Source organism: Chiloscyllium punctatum, chromosome 17, assembly GCF_047496795.1.
Source record: "Chiloscyllium punctatum isolate Juve2018m chromosome 17, sChiPun1.3, whole genome shotgun sequence".
NCBI lineage: Eukaryota > Metazoa > Chordata > Chondrichthyes > Orectolobiformes > Hemiscylliidae > Chiloscyllium > Chiloscyllium punctatum.
In genome coordinates this window covers 31,778,295-31,804,747 of record NC_092755.1, presented here as the reverse complement: position 1 = coordinate 31,804,747, position 26,453 = coordinate 31,778,295, and the positions used below count along the sequence as shown (strand labels likewise).

Here is a 26,453-nt window from a genome sequence, read left to right as displayed (position 1 = left end):
GTTGTGGGCACCGGCAATATAGGCATTTGCTCTCGCTGAGCTACCAGCGTTGGCCGGTTCGCTCAGCTGGTTAGAGCGTGGGGCTAATAACGCCAAGGTCGTGGGTTCGATCCCCACACTGACCACATGCAGCGCTTGTGCGGTTGCTGTGTTTCCAAACGACGTGCTCCACCAAGCCGGAAGCGCCACCTTCGGCAATAAAACATTTGACAGGGAATTGACGCACGACTTGATCGCCTGACTGGGTGGATGTGTCGGCAGCAAAACAACCAGTCTCAGTTGTTTTCGCCAACAAATGCAAAACATTGTGCAGTATTAGGCAGACCTGGCACAGTCTCGGAGGAGAACCAGAGTTCAGGCTTCAATTCGTTCGTGTTATTTTCCTGGATCTCTGTTAATACTCGTCACACGACTTCCAGAGGCAATTCGTTCGCTTGCTCACCTCTCATGCATCGACACTGGAGTTATCATATCACCAGCAATACCATAGAGCCATTAATAAAAGCAAATTACTGCGGATGCTGGGATCTGAAACCAAAAGAGAAAATGCTGGAAAATCTCAGCAGGTCTGGCACCATCTGCAAGGAGAGAAAAGAGCTGACGTTTCGAGTCTAACTGATTAAAGATAAAGATAAAAACAAAGGGGGAGTATTATGGAGCTGTTTCTACCACGCTGAGAGGAGGTGAGTCAAGGCTCCAGATGCAAAGGTGATAATGAGGAGAGGCAAAAGGTATTGAGAGAGTGGGGAGCGAGAGAAAGAGAGACAGTCAAGAAATAAGAGGTACAGAACAGTGGCAAAAAAAACACAACTAAAAAAGATAAATAAAATAATTGAAATAAAATTACCTGAAGTTGTTTGAATTCAACAACTTCAGACAATTTTACTTCGTTTTTTTATTTATCTTTTTTATCATTTCACCTGCACTATCATAGAGCCATTAGATGTGGACAGCACTGAAAACACAGTCTTCGGTCGCACTCGTCCATTCCGAACAGATATCCTCAACTCATCCAGTCGCGATTGCATGCACTTGACCCATTTCTCTCTCAACCCTTCCTATTCAAGTACACGTCCAGATTCCTTAACAGTATTGGAATTATACCATCCATCACCAGCTCGACTGGTAACTTATTCCAGAAACGCACCACCCTCTGCGTGCAGCCGTTGCCCCTCACTGCCTTTCGAATTCTCACCCTCCCACACCAGATTTATACCCTCTAGTTCTGAACTGCCCCACCTGAGCGAAAGGAACTTGTCTATTTACCCGATTCATTCCCCTCATGATTGAAAAACCTCCGTAAGATCAGCTCCCAGCCTCTGACGCGCCAGGCGAAATCGTGAGCGAGTGTTCAGCCTGTAAACGTTTGCACCTTTTCCATTTTCAAATGTAGGGTGTAGCATGCTGTCTGAAGCAATCGTTTTAGCAGCTGACCTGTCGCTGACAAACTCTGCAGGAAGGCCTGATAACTTGCTGTCAAACGAAGATTGCATAAGCAACATGAGTCATTGAGCAAAACGTGCAATTGACTTCTAAGCTGTTGCTGACACCAAAGCAACTGCGTCGTTCGGGAGCAGAAAGAACCTCACTGATAGATTACAATTCCAATGCATTTGGCATAAGGTTCGTAGCAGTTAATCAGCAGCACATAACCCTGACTCCAAAGGCCTGTGAGTATCCAGAAGAACAGTGAGCGATCGTTGAAGGTACGGTTCTCCAGACGAAATTTGTCAACGTGAGAAGCTGCAGCTGAGCTGGTGGCGTTGCGATTGAAATTGCATGCGTCCGGACATTGTGCTTATTTTTAGATATCAGAGCAAATGGTTAACTCGAGTATGCGCGTTCGGAAAAGTAAATGTTTTTTTTTGTTGAAAAGCTTTGCAACGAAAGGAAATACTTCAGACTATCGTGCGATCGATGAGAAGCAGAAAATGCAGAGCAGCCGTGGTTGTGGGCACCGGCAATATAGGCATTTGCTCTCGCTGAGCTGCCAGCGTTGGTCGGTTAGCTCAGCTGGTTAGAGCGTGGTGCTAATAACGCCAAGGTCGTGGGTTCGATCCCCACACTGACCACATGCAGCGCTTGTGCGGTTGCTGTGTTTCCAAACGACGTGCTCCACCAAGCCCGAAGCGCCACCTTTGGCAATAAAACATTTGACAGGGATAGACGCGCGACTTGATCGCCTGACTGGGTGGATGTGTCGGCAGCAAAACAACCAGTCTCAATTGTTTTCGCCAACAAATGCAAAACATTGTGCAGTATTAGGCAGACCTGGCACAGTCTCGGAGGAGAACCAGAGTTCAGGCTTCAATTCGTTCGTGTTATTTTCCTGGATCTCTGTTAATACTCGTCACACGACTTCCAGAGGCAATTCGTTCGCTTGCTCACCTCTCATGCATCGACACTGGAGTTATCATATCACCAGCAATACCATAGAGCCATTAATAAAAGCAAATTACTGCGGATGCTGGGATCTGAAACCAAAAGAGAAAATGCTGGAAAATCTCAGCAGGTCTGGCACCATCTGCAAGGAGAGAAAAGAGCTGACGTTTCGAGTCTAACTGATTAAAGATAAAGATAAAAACAAAGGGGGAGTATTATGGAGCTGTTTCTACCACGCTGAGAGGAGGTGAGTCAAGGCTCCAGATGCAAAGGTGATAATGACAGTGCATGGAGAGATTAAAGGGAGATTAAGAGGCGTGAATGACCCAGGCTGAAGCCAGCGCTATGTGACAAAATAAGTGAGGGATGGGTGAAGCAGAGACAAAATGGAAAACAGGGGAGAAGGGTAGCAAAGCGGGAAGAGGAGAGGAAAAAGGTATTGAGAGAGTGGGGAGCGAGAGAAAGAGAGACAGTCAAGAAATAAGAGGTACAGAACAGTGGCAAAAAAAACACAACTAAAAAAGATAAATAAAATAATTGAAATAAAATTACCTGAAGTTGTTTGAATTCAACAACTTCAGACAATTTTACTTCGTTTTTTTATTTATCTTTTTTAACATTTCACCTGCACTATCATAGAGCCATTAGATGTGGACAGCACTGAAAACACAGTCTTCGGTCGCACTCGTCCATTCCGAACAGATATCCTCAACTCATCCAGTCGCGATTGCATGCACTTGACCCATTTCTCTCTCAACCCTTCCTATTCAAGTACACGTCCAGATTCCTTAACAGTATTGGAATTATACCATCCATCACCAGCTCGACTGGTAACTTATTCCAGAAACGCACCACCCTCTGCGTGCAGCCGTTGCCCCTCACTGCCTTTCGAATTCTCACCCTCCCACACCAGATTTATACCCTCTAGTTCTGAACTGCCCCACCTGAGCGAAAGGAACTTGTCTATTTACCCGATTCATTCCCCTCATGATTGAAAAACCTCCGTAAGATCAGCTCCCAGCCTCTGACGCGCCAGGCGAAATCGTGAGCGAGTGTTCAGCCTGTAAACGTTTGCACCTTTTCCATTTTCAAATGTAGGGTGTAGCATGCTGTCTGAAGCAATCGTTTTAGCAGCTGACCTGTCGCTGACAAACTCTGCAGGAAGGCCTGATAACTTGCTGTCAAACGAAGATTGCATAAGCAACATGAGTCATTGAGCAAAACGTGCAATTGACTTCTAAGCTGTTGCTGACACCAAAGCAACTGCGTCGTTCGGGAGCAGAAAGAACCTCACTGATAGATTACAATTCCAATGCATTTGGCATAAGGTTCGTAGCAGTTAATCAGCAGCACATAACCCTGACTCCAAAGGTCTGTGAGTATCCAGAAGAACAGTGAGCGATCGTTGAAGGTACGGTTCTCCAGACGAAATTTGTCAACGTGAGAAGCTGCAGCTGAGCTGGTGGCGTTGCGATTGAAATTGCATGCGTCCGGACATTGTGCTTATTTTTAGATATCAGAGCAAATGGTTAACTCGAGTATGCGCGTTCGGAAAAGTAAATGTTTTTTTTTGTTGAAAAGCTTTGCAACGAAAGGAAATACTTCAGACTATCGTGCGATCGATGAGAAGCAGAAAATGCAGAGCAGCCGTGGTTGTGGGCACCGGCAATATAGGCATTTGCTCTCGCTGAGCTGCCAGCGTTGGTCGGTTAGCTCAGCTGGTTAGAGCGTGGTGCTAATAACGCCAAGGTCGTGGGTTCCATCCCCACACTGACCGCATGCAGCGCTTGTGCGGTTGCTGTGTTTCCAAACGACGTGCTCCACCAAGCCGGAAGCGCCACCTTCGCAATAAAAGATTTGACAGGGATAGACGCGCGACTTGATCGACTGGGTGGATGTGTCGGCAGCAAAACAACCAGTCTCAGTTGTTTTCGCCAACAAATGCAAAACATTGTGCAGTATTAGGCAGACCTGGCACAGTCTCGGAGGAGAACCAGAGTTCAGGCTTCAATTCGTTCGTGTTATTTTCCTGGATCTCTGTTAATACTCGTCACACGACTTCCAGAGGCAATTCGTTCGCTTGCTCACCTCTCATGCATCGACACTGGAGTTATCATATCACCAGCAATACCATAGAGCCATTAATAAAAGCAAATTACTGCGGATGCTGGGATCTGAAACCAAAAGAGAAAATGCTGGAAAATCTCAGCAGGTCTGGCACCATCTGCAAGGAGAGAAAAGAGCTGACGTTTCGAGTCTAACTGATTAAAGATAAAGATAAAAACAAAGGGGGAGTATTATGGAGCTGTTTCTACCACGCTGAGAGGAGGTGAGTCAAGGCTCCAGATGCAAAGGTGATAATGACAGTGCATGGAGAGATTAAAGGGAGATTAAGAGGCGTGAATGACCCAGGCTGAAGCCAGCGCTATGTGACAAAATAAGTGAGGGATGGGTGAAGCAGAGACAAAATGGAAAACAGGGGAGAAGGGTAGCAAAGCGGGAAGAGGAGAGGAAAAAGGTATTGAGAGAGTGGGGAGCGAGAGAAAGAGAGACAGTCAAGAAATAAGAGGTACAGAACAGTGGCAAAAAAACACAACTAAAAAAGATAAATAAAATAATTGAAATAAAATTACCTGAAGTTGTTTGAATTCAACAACTTCAGACAATTTTACTTCGTTTTTTTATTTATCTTTTTTAACATTTCACCTGCACTATCATAGAGCCATTAGATGTGGACAGCACTGAAAACACAGTCTTCGGTCGCACTCGTCCATTCCGAACAGATATCCTCAACTCATCCAGTCGCGATTGCATGCACTTGACCCATTTCTCTCTCAACCCTTCCTATTCAAGTACACGTCCAGATTCCTTAACAGTATTGGAATTATACCATCCATCACCAGCTCGACTGGTAACTTATTCCAGAAACGCACCACCCTCTGCGTGCAGCCGTTGCCCCTCACTGCCTTTCGAATTCTCACCCTCCCACACCAGATTTATACCCTCTAGTTCTGAACTGCCCCACCTGAGCGAAAGGAACTTGTCTATTTACCCGATTCATTCCCCTCATGATTGAAAAACCTCCGTAAGATCAGCTCCCAGCCTCTGACGCGCCAGGCGAAATCGTGAGCGAGTGTTCAGCCTGTAAACGTTTGCACCTTTTCCATTTTCAAATGTAGGGTGTAGCATGCTGTCTGAAGCAATCGTTTTAGCAGCTGACCTGTGGCTGACAAACTCTGCAGGAAGGCCTGATAACTTGCTGTCAAACGAAGATTGCATAAGCAACATGAGTCATTGAGCAAAACGTGCAATTGACTTCTAAGCTGTTGCTGACACCAAAGCAACTGCGTCGTTCGGGAGCAGAAAGAACCTCACTGATAGATTACAATTCCAATGCATTTGGCATAAGGTTCGTAGCAGTTAATCAGCAGCACATAACCCTGACTCCAAAGGTCTGTGAGTATCCAGAAGAACAGTGAGCGATCGGTGAAGGTACGGTTCTCCAGACGAAATTTGTCAACGTGAGAAGCTGCAGCTGAGCTGGTGGCGTTGCGATTGAAATTGCATGCGTCCGGACATTGTGCTTATTTTTAGATATCAGAGCAAATGGTTAACTCGAGTATGCGCGTTCGGAAAAGTAAATGTTTTTTTTTGTTGAAAAGCTTTGCAACGAAAGGAAATACTTCAGACTATCGTGCGATCGATGAGAAGCAGAAAATGCAGAGCAGCCGTGGTTGTGGGCACCGGCAATATAGGCATTTGCTCTCGCTGAGCTACCAGCGTTGGCCGGTTCGCTCAGCTGGTTAGAGCGTGGGGCTAATAACGCCAAGGTCGTGGGTTCGATCCCCACACTGACCACATGCAGCGCTTGTGCGGTTGCTGTGTTTCCAAACGACGTGCTCCACCAAGCCGGAAGCGCCACCTTCGGCAATAAAACATTTGACAGGGAATTGACGCACGACTTGATCGCCTGACTGGGTGGATGTGTCGGCAGCAAAACAACCAGTCTCAGTTGTTTTCGCCAACAAATGCAAAACATTGTGCAGTATTAGGCAGACCTGGCACAGTCTCGGAGGAGAACCAGAGTTCAGGCTTCAATTCGTTCGTGTTATTTTCCTGGATCTCTGTTAATACTCGTCACACGACTTCCAGAGGCAATTCGTTCGCTTGCTCACCTCTGATGCATCGACACTGGAGTTATCATATCACCAGCAATACCATAGAGCCATTAATAAAAGCAAATTACTGCGGATGCTGGGATCTGAAACCAAAAGAGAAAATGCTGGAAAATCTCAGCAGGTCTGGCACCATCTGCAAGGAGAGAAAAGAGCTGACGTTTCGAGTCTAACTGATTAAAGATAAAGATAAAAACAAAGGGGGAGTATTATGGAGCTGTTTCTACCACGCTGAGAGGAGGTGAGTCAAGGCTCCAGATGCAAAGGTGATAATGAGGAGAGGAAAAAGGTATTGAGAGAGTGGGGAGCGAGAGAAAGAGAGACAGTCAAGAAATAAGAGGTACAGAACAGTGGCAAAAAAACACAACTAAAAAAGATAAATAAAATAATTGAAATAAAATTACCTGAAGTTGTTTGAATTCAACAACTTCAGACAATTTTACTTCGTTTTTTTATTTATCTTTTTTATCATTTCACCTGCACTATCATAGAGCCATTAGATGTGGACAGCACTGAAAACACAGTCTTCGGTCGCACTCGTCCATTCCGAACAGATATCCTCAACTCATCCAGTCGCGATTGCATGCACTTGACCCATTTCTCTCTCAACCCTTCCTATTCAAGTACACGTCCAGATTCCTTAACAGTATTGGAATTATACCATCCATCACCAGCTCGACTGGTAACTTATTCCAGAAACGCACCACCCTCTGCGTGCAGCCGTTGCCCCTCACTGCCTTTCGAATTCTCACCCTCCCACACCAGATTTATACCCTCTAGTTCTGAACTGCCCCACCTGAGCGAAAGGAACTTGTCTATTTACCCGATTCATTCCCCTCATGATTGAAAAACCTCCGTAAGATCAGCTCCCAGCCTCTGACGCGCCAGGCGAAATCGTGAGCGAGTGTTCAGCCTGTAAACGTTTGCACCTTTTCCATTTTCAAATGTAGGGTGTAGCATGCTGTCTGAAGCAATCGTTTTAGCAGCTGACCTGTCGCTGACAAACTCTGCAGGAAGGCCTGATAACTTGCTGTCAAACGAAGATTGCATAAGCAACATGAGTCATTGAGCAAAACGTGCAATTGACTTCTAAGCTGTTGCTGACACCAAAGCAACTGCGTCGTTCGGGAGCAGAAAGAACCTCACTGATAGATTACAATTCCAATGCATTTGGCATAAGGTTCGTAGCAGTTAATCAGCAGCACATAACCCTGACTCCAAAGGTCTGTGAGTATCCAGAAGAACAGTGAGCGATCGTTGAAGGTACGGTTCTCCAGACGAAATTTGTCAACGTGAGAAGCTGCAGCTGAGCTGGTGGCGTTGCGATAGAAATTGCATGCGTCCGGACACTGTGCTTATTTTTAGATATCAGAGCAAATGGTTAACTCGAGTATGCGCGTTCGGAAAAGTAAATGTTTTTTTTTGTTGAAAAGCTTTGCAACGAAAGGAAATACTTCAGACTATCGTGCGATCGATGAGAAGCAGAAAATGCAGAGCAGCCGTGGTTGTGGGCACCGGCAATATAGGCATTTGCTCTCGCTGAGCTGCCAGCGTTGGCCGGTTCGCTCAGCTGGTTAGAGCGTGGGGCTAATAACGCCAAGGTCGTGGGTTCGATCCCCACACTGACCACATGCAGCGCTTGTGCGGTTGCTGTGTTTCCAAACGACGTGCTCCACCAAGCCGGAAGCGCCACCTTCGCAATAACACATTTGACAGGGATAGACGCACGACTTGATCGCCTGACTGGGTGGATGTGTCGGCAGCAAAACAACCAGTCTCAGTTGTTTTCGCCAACAAATGCAAAACATTGTGCAGTATTAGGCAGACCTGGCACAGTCTCGGAGGAGAACCAGAGTTCAGGCTTCAATTCGTTCGTGTTATTTTCCTGGATCTCTGTTAATACTCGTCACACGACTTCCAGAGGCAATTCGTTCGCTTGCTCACCTCTCATGCATCGACACTGGAGTTATCATATCACCAGCAATACCATAGAGCCATTAATAAAAGCAAATTACTGCGGATGCTGGGATCTGAAACCAAAAGAGAAAATGCTGGAAAATCTCAGCAGGTCTGGCACCATCTGCAAGGAGAGAAAAGAGCTGACGTTTCGAGTCTAACTGATTAAAGATAAAGATAAAAACAAAGGGGGAGTATTATGGAGCTGTTTCTACCACGCTGAGAGGAGGTGAGTCAAGGCTCCAGATGCAAAGGTGATAATGACAGTGCATGGAGAGATTAAAGGGAGATTAAGAGGCGTGAATGACCCAGGCTGAAGCCAGCGCTATGTGACAAAATAAGTGAGGGATGGGTGAAGCAGAGACAAAATGGAAAACAGGGGAGAAGGGTAGCAAAGCGGGAAGAGGAGAGGAAAAAGGTATTGAGAGAGTGGGGAGCGAGAGAAAGAGAGACAGTCAAGAAATAAGAGGTACAGAACAGTGGCAAAAAAAACACAACTAAAAAAGATAAATAAAATAATTGAAATAAAATTACCTGAAGTTGTTTGAATTCAACAACTTCAGACAATTTTACTTCGTTTTTTTATTTATCTTTTTTAACATTTCACCTGCACTATCATAGAGCCATTAGATGTGGACAGCACTGAAAACACAGTCTTCGGTCGCACTCGTCCATTCCGAACAGATATCCTCAACTCATCCAGTCGCGATTGCATGCACTTGACCCATTTCTCTCTCAACCCTTCCTATTCAAGTACACGTCCAGATTCCTTAACAGTATTGGAATTATACCATCCATCACCAGCTCGACTGGTAACTTATTCCAGAAACGCACCACCCTCTGCGTGCAGCCGTTGCCCCTCACTGCCTTTCGAATTCTCACCCTCCCACACCAGATCTAGTTCTGAACTGCCCCACCTGAGCGAAAGGAACTTGTCTATTTACCCGATTCATTCCCCTCATGATTGAAAAACCTCCGTAAGATCAGCTCCCAGCCTCTGACGCGCCAGGCGAAATCGTGAGCGAGTGTTCAGCCTGTAAACGTTTGCACCTTTTCCATTTTCAAATGTATGGTGTAGCATGCTGTCTGAAGCAATCGTTTTAGCAGCTGACCTGTGGCTGACAAACTCTGCAGGAAGGCCTGATAACTTGCTGTCAAACGAAGATTGCATAAGCAACATGAGTCATTGAGCAAAACGTGCAATTGACTTCTAAGCTGTTGCTGACACCAAAGCAACTGCGTCGTTCGGGAGCAGAAGGAACCTCACTGATAGATTACAATTCCAATGCATTTGGCATAAGGTTCGTAGCAGTTAATCAGCAGCACATAACCCTGACTCCAAAGGTCTGTGAGTATCCAGAAGAACAGTGAGCGATCGTTGAAGGTACGGTTCTCCAGACGAAATTTGTCAACGTGAGAAGCTGCAGCTGAGCTGGTGGCGTTGCGATTGAAATTGCATGCGTCCGGACATTGTGCTTATTTTTAGATATCAGAGCAAATGGTTAACTCGAGTATGCGCGTTCGGAAAAGTAAATGTTTTTTTTTTGTTGAAAAGCTTTGCAACGAAAGGAAATACTTCAGACTATCGTGCGATCGATGAGAAGCAGAAAATGCAGAGCAGCCGTGGTTGTTGGCACCGGCAATATAGGCATTTGCTCTCGCTGAGCTGCCAGCGTTGGTCGGTTAGCTCAGCTGGTTAGAGCGTGGTGCTAATAACGCCAAGGTCGTGGTTTCGATCCCCACACTGACCGCATGCAGCGCTTGTGCGGTTGCTGTGTTTCCAAACGACGTGCTCCACCAAGCCGGAAGCGCCACCTTCGCAATAAAAGATTTGGCAGGGATAGACGCAGGACTTGATCGCCTGACTGGGTGGATGTGTCGGCAGCAAAACAACCAGTCTCAGTTGTTTTCGCCAACAAATGCAAAACATTGTGCAGTATTAGGCAGACCTGGCACAGTCTCGGAGGAGAACCAGAGTTCAGGCTTCAATTCGTTCGTGTTATTTTCCTGGATCTCTGTTAATACTCGTCACACGACTTCCAGAGGCAATTCGTTCGCTTGCTCACCTCTCATGCATCGACACTGGAGTTATCATATCACCAGCAATACCATAGAGCCATTAATAAAAGCAAATTACTGCGGATGCTGGGATCTGAAACCAAAAGAGAAAATGCTGGAAAATCTCAGCAGGTCTGGCACCATCTGCAAGGAGAGAAAAGAGCTGACGTTTCGAGTCTAACTGATTAAAGATAAAGATAAAAACAAAGGGGGAGTATTATGGAGCTGTTTCTACCACGCTGAGAGGAGGTGAGTCAAGGCTCCAGATGCAAAGGTGATAATGAGGAGAGGAAAAAGGTATTGAGAGAGTGGGGAGCGAGAGAAAGAGAGACAGTCAAGAAATAAGAGGTACAGAACAGTGGCAAAAAAACACAACTAAAAAAGATAAATAAAATAATTGAAATAAAATTACCTGAAGTTGTTTGAATTCAACAACTTCAGACAATTTTACTTCGTTTTTTTATTTATCTTTTTTATCATTTCACCTGCACTATCATAGAGCCATTAGATGTGGACAGCACTGAAAACACAGTCTTCGGTCGCACTCGTCCATTCCGAACAGATATCCTCAACTCATCCAGTCGCGATTGCATGCACTTGACCCATTTCTCTCTCAACCCTTCCTATTCAAGTACACGTCCAGATTCCTTAACAGTATTGGAATTATACCATCCATCACCAGCTCGACTGGTAACTTATTCCAGAAACGCACCACCCTCTGCGTGCAGCCGTTGCCCCTCACTGCCTTTCGAATTCTCACCCTCCCACACCAGATTTATACCCTCTAGTTCTGAACTGCCCCACCTGAGCGAAAGGAACTTGTCTATTTACCCGATTCATTCCCCTCATGATTGAAAAACCTCCGTAAGATCAGCTCCCAGCCTCTGACGCGCCAGGCGAAATCGTGAGCGAGTGTTCAGCCTGTAAACGTTTGCACCTTTTCCATTTTCAAATGTAGGGTGTAGCATGCTGTCTGAAGCAATCGTTTTAGCAGCTGACCTGTCGCTGACAAACTCTGCAGGAAGGCCTGATAACTTGCTGTCAAACGAAGATTGCATAAGCAACATGAGTCATTGAGCAAAACGTGCAATTGACTTCTAAGCTGTTGCTGACACCAAAGCAACTGCGTCGTTCGGGAGCAGAAAGAACCTCACTGATAGATTACAATTCCAATGCATTTGGCATAAGGTTCGTAGCAGTTAATCAGCAGCACATAACCCTGACTCCAAAGGTCTGTGAGTATCCAGAAGAACAGTGAGCGATCGTTGAAGGTACGGTTCTCCAGACGAAATTTGTCAACGTGAGAAGCTGCAGCTGAGCTGGTGGCGTTGCGATAGAAATTGCATGCGTCCGGACACTGTGCTTATTTTTAGATATCAGAGCAAATGGTTAACTCGAGTATGCGCGTTCGGAAAAGTAAATGTTTTTTTTTGTTGAAAAGCTTTGCAACGAAAGGAAATACTTCAGACTATCGTGCGATCGATGAGAAGCAGAAAATGCAGAGCAGCCGTGGTTGTGGGCACCGGCAATATAGGCATTTGCTCTCGCTGCGCTGCCAGCGTTGGCCGGTTCGCTCAGCTGGTTAGAGCGTGGGGCTAATAACACCAAGGTCGTGGGTTCGATCCCCACACTGACCACATGCAGCGCTTGTGCGGTTGCTGTGTTTCCAAACGACGTGCTCCACCAAGCCGGAAGCGCCACCTTCGGCAATAAAACATTTGACAGGGAATTGACGCACGACTTGATCGCCTGACTGGGTGGATGTGTCGGCAGCAAAACAACCAGTCTCAGTTGTTTTCGCCAACAAATGCAAAACATTGTGCAGTATGAGGCAGACCTGGCACAGTCTCGGAGGAGAACCAGAGTTCAGGCTTCAATTCGTTCGTGTTATTTTCCTGGATCTCTGTTAATACTCGTCACACGACTTCCAGAGGCAATTCGTTCGCTTGCTCACCTCTCATGCATCGACACTGGAGTTATCATATCACCAGCAATACCATAGAGCCATTAATAAAAGCAAATTACTGCGGATGCTGGGATCTGAAACCAAAAGAGAAAATGCTGGAAAATCTCAGCAGGTCTGGCACCATCTGCAAGGAGAGAAAAGAGCTGACGTTTCGAGTCTAACTGATTAAAGATAAAGATAAAAACAAAGGGGGAGTATTATGGAGCTGTTTCGACCACGCTGAGAGGAGGTGAGTCAAGGCTCCAGATGCAAAGGTGATAATGACAGTGCATGGAGAGATTAAAGGGAGATTAAGAGGCGTGAATGACCCAGGCTGAAGCCAGCGCTATGTGACAAAATAAGTGAGGGATGGGTGAAGCAGAGACAAAATGGAAAACAGGGGAGAAGGGTAGCAAAGCGGGAAGAGGAGAGGAAAAAGGTATTGAGAGAGTGGGGAGCGAGAGAAAGAGAGACAGTCAAGAAATAAGAGGTACAGAACAGTGGCAAAAAAAACACAACTAAAAAAGATAAATAAAATAATTGAAATAAAATTACTTGAAGTTGTTTGAATTCAACAACTTCAGCCAATTTTACTTCGTTTTTTTATTTATCTTTTTTAACATTTCACCTGCACTATCATAGAGCCATTAGATGTGGACAGCACTGAAAACACAGTCTTCGGTCGCACTCGTCCATTCCGAACAGATATCCTCAACTCATCCAGTCGCGATTGCATGCACTTGACGCATTTCTCTCTCAACCCTTCCTATTCAAGTACACGTCCAGATTCCTTAACAGTATTGGAATTATACCATCCATCACCAGCTCGACTGGTAACTTATTCCAGAAACGCACCACCCTCTGCGTGCAGCCGTTGCCCCTCACTGCCTTTCGAATTCTCACCCTCCCACACCAGATTTATACCCTCTAGTTCTGAACTGCCCCACCTGAGCGAAAGGAACTTGTCTATTTACCCGATTCATTCCCCTCATGATTGAAAAACCTCCGTAAGATCAGCTCCCAGCCTCTGACGCGCCAGGCGAAATCGTGAGCGAGTGTTCAGCCTGTAAACGTTTGCACCTTTTCCATTTTCAAATGTAGGGTGTAGCATGCTGTCTGAAGCAATCGTTTTAGCAGCTGACCTGTCGCTGACAAACTCTGCAGGAAGGCCTGATAACTTGCTGTCAAACGAAGATTGCATAAGCAACATGAGTCATTGAGCAAAACGTGCAATTGACTTCTAAGCTGTTGCTGACACCAAAGCAACTGCGTCGTTCGGGAGCAGAAAGAACCTCACTGATAGATTACAATTCCAATGCATTTGGCATAAGGTTCGTAGCAGTTAATCAGCAGCACATAACCCTGACTCCAAAGGTCTGTGAGTATCCAGAAGAACAGTGAGCGATCGTTGAAGGTACGGTTCTCCAGACGAAATTTGTCAACGTGAGAAGCTGCAGCTGAGCTGGTGGCGTTGCGATTGAAATTGCATGCGTCCGGACATTGTGCTTATTTTTAGATATCAGAGCAAATGGTTAACTCGAGTATGCGCGTTCGGAAAAGTAAATGTTTTTTTTTGTTGAAAAGCTTTGCAACGAAAGGAAATACTTCAGACTATCGTGCGATCGATGAGAAGCAGAAAATGCAGAGCAGCCGTGGTTGTGGGCACCGGCAATATAGGCATTTGCTCTCGCTGAGCTGCCAGCGTTGGTCGGTTAGCTCAGCTGGTTAGAGCGTGGTGCTAATAACGCCAAGGTCGTGGGTTCGATCCCCACACTGGCCACATGCAGCGCTTGTGCGGTTGCTGTGTTTCCAAACGACGTGCTCCACCAAGCCGGAAGCGCCACCTTCGCAATAAAAGCTTTGACAGGGATAGACGCAGGACTTGATCGCCTGACTGGGTGGATGTGTCGGCAGCAAAACAACCAGTCTCAGTTGTTTTCGCCAACAAATGCAAAACATTGTGCAGTATTAGGCAGACCTGGCACAGTCTCGGAGGAGAACCAGACTTCAGGCTTCAATTCGTTCGTGTTATTTTCCTGGATCTCTGTTAATACTCGTCACACGACTTCCAGAGGCAATTCGTTCGCTTGCTCACCTCTCATGCATCGACACTGGAGTTATCATATCACCAGCAATACCATAGAGCCATTAATAAAAGCAAATTACTGCGGATGCTGGGATCTGAAACCAAAAGAGAAAATGCTGGAAAATCTCAGCAGGTCTGGCACCATCTGCAAGGAGAGAAAAGAGCTGACGTTTCGAGTCTAACTGATTAAAGATAAAGATAAAAACAAAGGGGGAGTATTATGGAGCTGTTTCTACCACGCTGAGAGGAGGTGAGTCAAGGCTCCAGATGCAAAGGTGATAATGACAGTGCATGGAGAGATTAAAGGGAGATTAAGAGGCGTGAATGACCCAGGCTGAAGCCAGCGCTATGTGACAAAATAAGTGAGGGATGGGTGAAGCAGAGACAAAATGGAAAACAGGGGAGAAGGGTAGCAAAGCGGGAAGAGGAGAGGAAAAAGGTATTGAGAGAGTGGGGAGCGAGAGAAAGAGAGACAGTCAAGAAATAAGAGGTACAGAACAGTGGCAAAAAAAACACAACTAAAAAAGATAAATAAAATAATTGAAATAAAATTACCTGAAGTTGTTTGAATTCAACAACTTCAGACAATTTTACTTCGTTTTTTTATTTATCTTTTTTAACATTTCACCTGCACTATCATAGAGCCATTAGATGTGGACAGCACTGAAAACACAGTCTTCGGTCGCACTCGTCCATTCCGAACAGATATCCTCAACTCATCCAGTCGCGATTGCATGCACTTGACCCATTTCTCTCTCAACCCTTCCTATTCAAGTACACGTCCAGATTCCTTAACAGTATTGGAATTATACCATCCATCACCAGCTCGACTGGTAACTTATTCCAGAAACGCACCACCCTCTGCGTGCAGCCGTTGCCCCTCACTGCCTTTCGAATTCTCACCCTCCCACACCAGATTTATACCCTCTAGTTCTGAACTGCCCCACCTGAGCGAAAGGAACTTGTCTATTTACCCGATTCATTCCCCTCATGATTGAAAAACCTCCGTAAGATCAGCTCCCAGCCTCTGACGCGCCAGGCGAAATCGTGAGCGAGTGTTCAGCCTGTAAACGTTTGCACCTTTTCCATTTTCAAATGTATGGTGTAGCATGCTGTCTGAAGCAATCGTTTTAGCAGCTGACCTGTGGCTGACAAACTCTGCAGGAAGGCCTGATAACTTGCTGTCAAACGAAGATTGCATAAGCAACATGAGTCATTGAGCAAAACGTGCAATTGACTTCTAAGCTGTTGCTGACACCAAAGCAACTGCGTCGTTCGGGAGCAGAAAGAACCTCACTGATAGATTACAATTCCAATGCATTTGGCATAAGGTTCGTAGCAGTTAATCAGCAGCACATAACCCTGACTCCAAAGGTCTGTGAGTATCCAGAAGAACAGTGAGCGATCGTTGAAGGTACGGTTCTCCAGACGAAATTTGTCAACGTGAGAAGCTGCAGCTGAGCTGGTGGCGTTGCGATTGAAATTGCATGCGTCCGGACATTGTGCTTATTTTTAGATATCAGAGCAAATGGTTAACTCGAGTATGCGCGTTCGGAAAAGTAAATGTTTTTTTTTGTTGAAAAGCTTTGCAACGAAAGGAAATACTTCAGACTATCGTGCGATCGATGAGAAGCAGAAAATGCAGAGCAGCCGTGGTTGTGGGCACCGGCAATATAGGCATTTGCTCTCGCTGAGCTGCCAGCGTTGGTCGGTTAGCTCAGCTGGTTAGAGCGTGGTGCTAATAACGCCAAGGTCGTGGGTTCGATCCCCACACTGGCCACATGCAGCGCTTGTGCGGTTGCTGTGTTTCCAAACGACGTGCTCCACCAAGCCGGAAGCGCCACCTTCGCAATAAAAGCTTTGACAGGGATAGACGCAGGACTTGATCGCCTGACTGGGTGGATGTGTCGGCAGCAAAACAACCAGTCTCAGTTGTTTTCGCCAACAAATGCAAAACATTGTGCAGTATTAGGCAGACCTGGCACAGTCTCGGAGGAGAACCAGAGTTCAGGCTTCAATTCGTTCGTGTTATTTTCCTGGATCTCTGTTAATACTCGTCACACGACTTCCAGAGGCAATTCGTTCGCTTGCTCACCTCTCATGCATCGACACTGGAGTTATCATATCACCAGCAATACCATAGAGCCATTAATAAAAGCAAATTACTGCGGATGCTGGGATCTGAAACCAAAAGAGAAAATGCTGGAAAATCTCAGCAGGTCTGGCACCATCTGCAAGGAGAGAAAAGAGCTGACGTTTCGAGTCTAACTGATTAAAGATAAAGATAAAAACAAAGGGGGAGTATTATGGAGCTGTTTCTACCAAGCTGAGAGGAGGTGAGTCAAGGCTCCAGATGCAAAGGTGATAATGACAGTGCATGGAGAGATTAAAGGGAGATTAAGAGGCGTGAATGACCCAGGCTGAAGCCAGCGCTATGTGACAAAATAAGTGAGGGATGGGTGAAGCAGAGACAAAATGGAAAACAGGGGAGAAGGGTAGCAAAGCGGGAAGAGGAGAGGCAAAAGGTATTGAGAGAGTGGGGAGCGAGAGAAAGAGAGACAGTCAAGAAATAAGAGGTACAGAACAGTGGCAAAAAAAACACAACTAAAAAAGATAAATAAAATAATTGAAATAAAATTACCTGAAGTTGTTTGAATTCAACAACTTCAGACAATTTTACTTCGTTTTTTTATTTATCTTTTTTAACATTTCACCTGCACTATCATAGAGCCATTAGATGTGGACAGCACTGAAAACACAGTCTTCGGTCGCACTCGTCCATTCCGAACAGATATCCTCAACTCATCCAGTCGCGATTGCATGCACTTGACCCATTTCTCTCTCAACCCTTCCTATTCAAGTACACGTCCAGATTCCTGAACAGTATTGGAATTATACCATCCATCACCAGCTCGACTGGTAACTTATTCCAGAAACGCACCACCCTCTGCGTGCAGCCGTTGCCCCTCACTGCCTTTCGAATTCTCACCCTCCCACACCAGATTTATACCCTCTAGTTCTGAACTGCCCCACCTGAGCGAAAGGAACTTGTCTATTTACCCGATTCATTCCCCTCATGATTGAAAAACCTCCGTAAGATCAGCTCCCAGCCTCTGACGCGCCAGGCGAAATCGTGAGCGAGTGTTCAGCCTGTAAACGTTTGCACCTTTTCCATTTTCAAATGTATGGTGTAGCATGCTGTCTGAAGCAATCGTTTTAGCAGCTGACCTGTGGCTGACAAACTCTGCAGGAAGGCCTGATAACTTGCTGTCAAACGAAGATTGCATAAGCAACATGAGTCATTGAGCAAAACGTGCAATTGACTTCTAAGCTGTTGCTGACACCAAAGCAACTGCGTCGTTCGGGAGCAGAAAGAACCTCACTGATAGATTACAATTCCAATGCATTTGGCATAAGGTTCGTAGCAGTTAATCAGCAGCACATAACCCTGACTCCAAAGGTCTGTGAGTATCCAGAAGAACAGTGAGCGATCGTTGAAGGTACGGTTCTCCAGACGAAATTTGTCAACGTGAGAAGCTGCAGCTGAGCTGGTGGCGTTGCGATTGAAATTGCATGCGTCCGGACATTGTGCTTATTTTTAGATATCAGAGCAAATGGTTAACTCGAGTATGCGCGTTCGGAAAAGTAAATGTTTTTTTTTGTTGAAAAGCTTTGCAACGAAAGGAAATACTTCAGACTATCGTGCGATCGATGAGAAGCAGAAAATGCAGAGCAGCCGTGGTTGTGGGCACCGGCAATATAGGCATTTGCTCTCGCTGAGCTACCAGCGTTGGTCGGTTAGCTCAGCTGGTTAGAGCGTGGTGCTAATAACGCCAAGGTCGTGGGTTCGATCCCCACACTGGCCACATGCAGCGCTTGTGCGGTTGCTGTGTTTCCAAACGACGTGCTCCACCAAGCCGGAAGCGCCACCTTCGCAATAAAAGCTTTGACAGGGATAGACGCAGGACTTGATCGCCTGACTGGGTGGATGTGTCGGCAGCAAAACAACCAGTCTCAGTTGTTTTCGCCAACAAATGCAAAACATTGTGCAGTATTAGGCAGACCTGGCACAGTCTCGGAGGAGAACCAGAGTTCAGGCTTCAATTCGTTCGTGTTATTTTCCTGGATCTCTGTTAATACTCGTCACACGACTTCCAGAGGCAATTCGTTCGCTTGCTCACCTCTCATGCATCGACACTGGAGTTATCATATCACCAGCAATACCATAGAGCCATTAATAAAAGCAAATTACTGCGGATGCTGGGATCTGAAACCAAAAGAGAAAATGCTGGAAAATCTCAGCAGGTCTGGCACCATCTGCAAGGAGAGAAAAGAGCTGACGTTTCGAGTCTAACTGATTAAAGATAAAGATAAAAACAAAGGGGGAGTATTATGGAGCTGTTTCTACCACGCTGAGAGGAGGTGAGTCAAGGCTCCAGATGCAAAGGTGATAATGACAGTGCATGGAGAGATTAAAGGGAGATTAAGAGGCGTGAATGACCCAGGCTGAAGCCAGCGCTATGTGACAAAATAAGTGAGGGATGGGTGAAGCAGAGACAAAATGGAAAACAGGGGAGAAGGGTAGCAAAGCGGGAAGAGGAGAGGCAAAAGGTATTGAGAGAGTGGGGAGCGAGAGAAAGAGAGACAGTCAAGAAATAAGAGGTACAGAACAGTGGCAAAAAAAACACAACTAAAAAAGATAAATAAAATAATTGAAATAAAATTACCTGAAGTTGTTTGAATTCAACAACTTCAGACAATTTTACTTCGTTTTTTTATTTATCTTTTTTAACATTTCACCTGCACTATCATAGAGCCATTAGATGTGGACAGCACTGAAAACACAGTCTTCGGTCGCACTCGTCCATTCCGAACAGATATCCTCAACTCATCCAGTCGCGATTGCATGCACTTGACCCATTTCTCTCTCAACCCTTCCTATTCAAGTACACGTCCAGATTCCTTAACAGTATTGGAATTATACCATCCATCACCAGCTCGACTGGTAACTTATTCCAGAAACGCACCACCCTCTGCGTGCAGCCGTTGCCCCTCACTGCCTTTCGAATTCTCACCCTCCCACACCAGATTTATACCCTCTAGTTCTGAACTGCCCCACCTGAGCGAAAGGAACTTGTCTATTTACCCGATTCATTCCCCTCATGATTGAAAAACCTCCGTAAGATCAGCTCCCAGCCTCTGACGCGTCAGGCGAAATCGTGAGCGAGTGTTCAGCCTGTAAACGTTTGCACCTTTTCCATTTTCAAATGTATGGTGTAGCATGCTGTCTGAAGCAATCGTTTTAGCAGCTGACCTGTGGCTGACAAACTCTGCAGGAAGGCCTGATAACTTGCTGTCAAACGAAGATTGCATAAGCAACATGAGTCATTGAGCAAAACGTGCAATTGACTTCTAAGCTGTTGCTGACACCAAAGCAACTGCGTCGTTCGGGAGCAGAAAGAACCTCACTGATAGATTACAATTCCAATGCATTTGGCATAAGGTTCGTAGCAGTTAATCAGCAGCACATAACCCTGACTCCAAAGGTCTGTGAGTATCCAGAAGAACAGTGAGCGATCGTTGAAGGTACGGTTCTCCAGACGAAATTTGTCAACGTGAGAAGCTGCAGCTGAGCTGGTGGCGTTGCGATTGAAATTGCATGCGTCCGGACATTGTGCTTATTTTTAGATATCAGAGCAAATGGTTAACTCGAGTATGCGCGTTCGGAAAAGTAAATGTTTTTTTTTGTTGAAAAGCTTTGCAACGAAAGGAAATACTTCAGACTATCGTGCGATCGATGAGAAGCAGAAAATGCAGAGCAGCCGTGGTTGTGGGCACCGGCAATATAGGCATTTGCTCTCGCTGAGCTGCCAGCGTTGGTCGGTTAGCTCAGCTGGTTAGAGCGTGGTGCTAATAACGCCAAGGTCGTGGGTTCGATCCCCACACTGGCCACATGCAGCGCTTGTGCGGTTGCTGTGTTTCCAAACGACGTGCTCCACCAAGCCGGAAGCGCCACCTTCGCAATAAAAGATTTGACAGGGATAGACGCAGGACTTGATCGCCTGACTGGGTGGATGTGTCGGCAGCAAAACAACCAGTCTCAGTTGTTTTCGCCAACAAATGCAAAACATTGTGCAGTATTAGGCAGACCTGGCACAGTCTCGGAGGAGAACCAGAGTTCAGGCTTCAATTCGTTCGTGTTATTTTCCTGGATCTCTGTTAATACTCGTCACACGACTTCCAGAGGCAATTCGTTCGCTTGCTCACCTCTCATGCATCGACACTGGAGTTATCATATCACCAGCAATACCATAGAGCCATTAATAAAAGCAAATTACTGCGGATGCTGGGATCTGAAACCAAAAGAGAAAATGCTGGAAAATCTCAGCAGGTCTGGCACCATCTGCAAGGAGAGAAAAGAGCTGACGTTTCGAGTCTAACTGATTAAAGATAAAGATAAAAACAAAGGGGGAGTATTATGGAGCTGTTTCTACCACGCTGAGAGGAGGTGAGTCAAGGCTCCAGATGCAAAGGTGATAATGACAGTGCATGGAGAGATTAAAGGGAGATTAAGAGGCGTGAATGACCCAGGCTGAAGCCAGCGCTATGTGACAAAATAAGTGAGGGATGGGTGAAGCAGAGACAAAATGGAAAACAGGGGAGAAGGGTAGCAAAGCGGGAAGAGGAGAGGCAAAAGGTATTGAGAGAGTGGGGAGCGAGAGAAAGAGAGACAGTCAAGAAATAAGAGGTACAGAACAGTGGCAAAAAAAACACAACTAAAAAAGATAAATAAAATAATTGAAATAAAATTACCTGAAGTTGTTTGAATTCAACAACTTCAGACAATTTTACTTCGTTTTTTTATTTATCTTTTTTAACATTTCACCTGCACTATCATAGAGCCATTAGATGTGGACAGCACTGAAAACACAGTCTTCGGTCGCACTCGTCCATTCCGAACAGATATCCTCAACTCATCCAGTCGCGATTGCATGCACTTGACCCATTTCTCTCTCAACCCTTCCTATTCAAGTACACGTCCAGATTCCTTAACAGTATTGGAATTATACCATCCATCACCAGCTCGACTGGTAACTTATTCCAGAAACGCACCACCCTCTGCGTGCAGCCGTTGCCCCTCACTGCCTTTCGAATTCTCACCCTCCCACACCAGATTTATACCCTCTAGTTCTGAACTGCCCCACCTGAGCGAAAGGAACTTGTCTATTTACCCGATTCATTCCCCTCATGATTGAAAAACCTCCGTAAGATCAGCTCCCAGCCTCTGACGCGCCAGGCGAAATCGTGAGCGAGTGTTCAGCCTGTAAACGTTTGCACCTTTTCCATTTTCAAATGTATGGTGTAGCATGCTGTCTGAAGCAATCGTTTTAGCAGCTGACCTGTGGCTGACAAACTCTGCAGGAAGGCCTGATAACTTGCTGTCAAACGAAGATTGCATAAGCAACATGAGTCATTGAGCAAAACGTGCAATTGACTTCTAAGCTGTTGCTGACACAAAAGCAACTGCGTCGTTCGGGAGCAGAAGGAACCTCACTGATAGATTACAATTCCAATGCATTTGGCATAAGGTTCGTAGCAGTTAATCAGCAGCACATAACCCTGACTCCAAAGGTCTGTGAGTATCCAGAAGAACAGTGAGCGATCGTTGAAGGTACGGTTCTCCAGACGAAATTTGTCAACGTGAGAAGCTGCAGCTGAGCTGGTGGCGTTGCGATTGAAATTGCATGCGTCCGGACATTGTGCTTATTTTTAGATATCAGAGCAAATGGTTAACTCGAGTATGCGCGTTCGGAAAAGTAAATGTTTTTTTTTGTTGAAAAGCTTTGCAACGAAAGGAAATACTTCAGACTATCGTGCGATCGATGAGAAGCAGAAAATGCAGAGCAGCCGTGGTTGTGGGCACCGGCAATATAGGCATTTGCTCTCGCTGAGCTGCCAGCGTTGGTCGGTTAGCTCAGCTGGTTAGAGCGTGGTGCTAATAACGCCAAGGTCGTGGGTTCGATCCCCACACTGGCCACATGCAGCGCTTGTGCGGTTGCTGTGTTTCCAAACGACGTGCTCCACCAAGCCGGAAGCGCCACCGTCGCAATAAAAGATTTGACAGGGATAGACGCAGGACTTGATCGCCTGACTGGGTGTATGTGTCGGCAGCAAAACAACCAGTCTCAGTTGTTTTCGCCAACAAATGCAAAACATTGTGCAGTATTAGGCAGACCTGGCACAGTCTCGGAGGAGAACCAGAGTTCAGGCTTCAATTCGTTCGTGTTATTTTCCTGGATCTCTGTTAATACTCGTCACACGACTTCCAGAGGCAATTCGTTCGCTTGCTCACCTCTCATGCATCGACACTGGAGTTATCATATCACCAGCAATACCATAGAGCCATTAATAAAAGCAAATTACTGCGGATGCTGGGATCTGAAACCAAAAGAGAAAATGCTGGAAAATCTCAGCAGGTCTGGCACCATCTGCAAGGAGAGAAAAGAGCTGACGTTTCGAGTCTAACTGATTAAAGATAAAGATAAAAACAAAGGGGGAGTATTATGGAGCTGTTTCTACCACGCTGAGAGGAGGTGAGTCAAGGCTCCAGATGCAAAGGTGATAATGACAGTGCATGGAGAGATTAAAGGGAGATTAAGAGGCGTGAATGACCCAGGCTGAAGCCAGCGCTATGTGACAAAATAAGTGAGGGATGGGTGAAGCAGAGACAAAATGGAAAACAGGGGAGAAGGGTAGCAAAGCGGGAAGAGGAGAGGAAAAAGGTATTGAGAGAGTGGGGAGCGAGAGAAAGAGAGACAGTCAAGAAATAAGAGGTACAGAACAGTGGCAAAAAAAACACAACTAAAAAAGATAAATAAAATAATTGAAATAAAATTACCTGAAGTTGTTTGAATTCAACAACTTCAGCCAATTTTACTTCGTTTTTTTATTTATCTTTTTTAACATTTCACCTGCACTATCATAGAGCCATTAGATGTGGACAGCACTGAAAACACAGTCTTCGGTCGCACTCGTCCATTCCGAACAGATATCCTCAACTCATCCAGTCGCGATTGCATGCACTTGACGCATTTCTCTCTCAACCCTTCCTATTCAAGTACACGTCCAGATTCCTTAACAGTATTGGAATTATACCATCCATCACCAGCTCGACTGGTAACTTATTCCAGAAACGCACCACCCTCTGCGTGCAGCCGTTGCCCCTCACTGCCTTTCGAATTCTCACCCTCCCACACCAGATTTATACCCTCTAGTTCTGAACTGCCCCACCTGAGCGAAAGGAACTTGTCTATTTACCCGATTCATTCCCCTCATGATTGAAAAACCTCCGTAAGATCAGCTCCCAGCCTCTGACGCGCCAGGCGAAATCGTGAGCGAGTGTTCAGCCTGTAAACGTTTGCACCTTTTCCATTTTCAAATGTAGGGTGTAGCATGCTGTCTGAAGCAATCGTTTTAGCAGCTGACCTGTCGCTGACAAACTCTGCAGGAAGGCCTGATAACTTGCTGTCAAACGAAGATTGCATAAGCAACATGAGTCATTGAGCAAAACGTGCAATTGACTTCTAAGCTGTTGCTGACACCAAAGCAACTGCGTCGTTCGGGAGCAGAAAGAACCTCACTGATAGATTACAATTCCAATGCATTTGGCATAAGGTTCGTAGCAGTTAATCAGCAGCACATAACCCTGACTCCAAAGGTCTGTGAGTATCCAGAAGAACAGTGAGCGATCGTTGAAGGTACGGTTCTCCAGACGAAATTTGTCAACGTGAGAAGCTGCAGCTGAGCTGGTGGCGTTGCGATTGAAATTGCATGCGTCCGGACATTGTGCTTATTTTTAGATATCAGAGCAAATGGTTAACTCGAGTATGCGCGTTCGGAAAAGTAAATGTTTTTTTTTGTTGAAAAGCTTTGCAACGAAAGGAAATACTTCAGACTATCGTGCGATCGATGAGAAGCAGAAAATGCAGAGCAGCCGTGGTTGTGGGCACCGGCAATATAGGCATTTGCTCTCGCTGAGCTGCCAGCGTTGGTCGGTTAGCTCAGCTGGTTAGAGCGTGGTGCTAATAACGCCAAGGTCGTGGGTTCGATCCCCACACTGGCCACATGCAGCGCTTGTGCGGTTGCTGTGTTTCCAAACGACGTGCTCCACCAAGCCGGAAGCGCCACCTTCGCAATAAAAGCTTTGACAGGGATAGACGCAGGACTTGATCGCCTGACTGGGTGGATGTGTCGGCAGCAAAACAACCAGTCTCAGTTGTTTTCGCCAACAAATGCAAAACATTGTGCAGTATTAGGCAGACCTGGCACAGTCTCGGAGGAGAACCAGACTTCAGGCTTCAATTCGTTCGTGTTATTTTCCTGGATCTCTGTTAATACTCGTCACACGACTTCCAGAGGCAATTCGTTCGCTTGCTCACCTCTCATGCATCGACACTGGAGTTATCATATCACCAGCAATACCATAGAGCCATTAATAAAAGCAAATTACTGCGGATGCTGGGATCTGAAACCAAAAGAGAAAATGCTGGAAAATCTCAGCAGGTCTGGCACCATCTGCAAGGAGAGAAAAGAGCTGACGTTTCGAGTCTAACTGATTAAAGATAAAGATAAAAACAAAGGGGGAGTATTATGGAGCTGTTTCTACCACGCTGAGAGGAGGTGAGTCAAGGCTCCAGATGCAAAGGTGATAATGACAGTGCATGGAGAGATTAAAGGGAGATTAAGAGGCGTGAATGACCCAGGCTGAAGCCAGCGCTATGTGACAAAATAAGTGAGGGATGGGTGAAGCAGAGACAAAATGGAAAACAGGGGAGAAGGGTAGCAAAGCGGGAAGAGGAGAGGAAAAAGGTATTGAGAGAGTGGGGAGCGAGAGAAAGAGAGACAGTCAAGAAATAAGAGGTACAGAACAGTGGCAAAAAAAACACAACTAAAAAAGATAAATAAAATAATTGAAATAAAATTACCTGAAGTTGTTTGAATTCAACAACTTCAGACAATTTTACTTCGTTTTTTTATTTATCTTTTTTAACATTTCACCTGCACTATCATAGAGCCATTAGATGTGGACAGCACTGAAAACACAGTCTTCGGTCGCACTCGTCCATTCCGAACAGATATCCTCAACTCATCCAGTCGCGATTGCATGCACTTGACCCATTTCTCTCTCAACCCTTCCTATTCAAGTACACGTCCAGATTCCTTAACAGTATTGGAATTATACCATCCATCACCAGCTCGACTGGTAACTTATTCCAGAAACGCACCACCCTCTGCGTGCAGCCGTTGCCCCTCACTGCCTTTCGAATTCTCACCCTCCCACACCAGATTTATACCCTCTAGTTCTGAACTGCCCCACCTGAGCGAAAGGAACTTGTCTATTTACCCGATTCATTCCCCTCATGATTGAAAAACCTCCGTAAGATCAGCTCCCAGCCTCTGACGCGCCAGGCGAAATCGTGAGCGAGTGTTCAGCCTGTAAACGTTTGCACCTTTTCCATTTTCAAATGTATGGTGTAGCATGCTGTCTGAAGCAATCGTTTTAGCAGCTGACCTGTGGCTGACAAACTCTGCAGGAAGGCCTGATAACTTGCTGTCAAACGAAGATTGCATAAGCAACATGAGTCATTGAGCAAAACGTGCAATTGACTTCTAAGCTGTTGCTGACACCAAAGCAACTGCGTCGTTCGGGAGCAGAAAGAACCTCACTGATAGATTACAATTCCAATGCATTTGGCATAAGGTTCGTAGCAGTTAATCAGCAGCACATAACCCTGACTCCAAAGGTCTGTGAGTATCCAGAAGAACAGTGAGCGATCGTTGAAGGTACGGT

General features: G+C 45.8%; 9 non-coding genes across 9 annotated transcripts; all 9 read left to right on the top strand.

Moving 5' to 3' along the window:
• Window positions 1-1,998: 1,998 nt before the first annotated feature.
• Window positions 1,999-2,072, top strand: trnai-aau (transfer RNA isoleucine (anticodon AAU)). The gene has a single exon. It is a non-coding gene; the product is annotated as a tRNA-Ile (tRNA).
• Window positions 2,073-4,085: 2,013 nt separating this feature from the next.
• Window positions 4,086-4,159, top strand: trnai-aau (transfer RNA isoleucine (anticodon AAU)). Its single transcript has one exon. It is a non-coding gene; the product is annotated as a tRNA-Ile (tRNA).
• A 6,031-nt stretch (window positions 4,160-10,190) lies between these two features.
• Window positions 10,191-10,264, top strand: trnai-aau (transfer RNA isoleucine (anticodon AAU)). Its single transcript has one exon. It is a non-coding gene; the product is annotated as a tRNA-Ile (tRNA).
• Window positions 10,265-14,222: 3,958 nt separating this feature from the next.
• trnai-aau (transfer RNA isoleucine (anticodon AAU)) lies at window positions 14,223-14,296 on the top strand. Its single transcript has one exon. It is a non-coding gene; the product is annotated as a tRNA-Ile (tRNA).
• A 2,012-nt stretch (window positions 14,297-16,308) lies between these two features.
• Window positions 16,309-16,382, top strand: trnai-aau (transfer RNA isoleucine (anticodon AAU)). Its single transcript has one exon. It is a non-coding gene; the product is annotated as a tRNA-Ile (tRNA).
• A 2,012-nt stretch (window positions 16,383-18,394) lies between these two features.
• On the top strand, window positions 18,395-18,468 carry trnai-aau (transfer RNA isoleucine (anticodon AAU)). The gene has a single exon. It is a non-coding gene; the product is annotated as a tRNA-Ile (tRNA).
• A 2,012-nt stretch (window positions 18,469-20,480) lies between these two features.
• On the top strand, window positions 20,481-20,554 carry trnai-aau (transfer RNA isoleucine (anticodon AAU)). Its single transcript has one exon. It is a non-coding gene; the product is annotated as a tRNA-Ile (tRNA).
• A 2,012-nt stretch (window positions 20,555-22,566) lies between these two features.
• On the top strand, window positions 22,567-22,640 carry trnai-aau (transfer RNA isoleucine (anticodon AAU)). Its single transcript has one exon. It is a non-coding gene; the product is annotated as a tRNA-Ile (tRNA).
• Window positions 22,641-24,652: 2,012 nt separating this feature from the next.
• trnai-aau (transfer RNA isoleucine (anticodon AAU)) lies at window positions 24,653-24,726 on the top strand. Its single transcript has one exon. It is a non-coding gene; the product is annotated as a tRNA-Ile (tRNA).
• The last annotated feature ends 1,727 nt before the right edge of the window (window positions 24,727-26,453 follow it).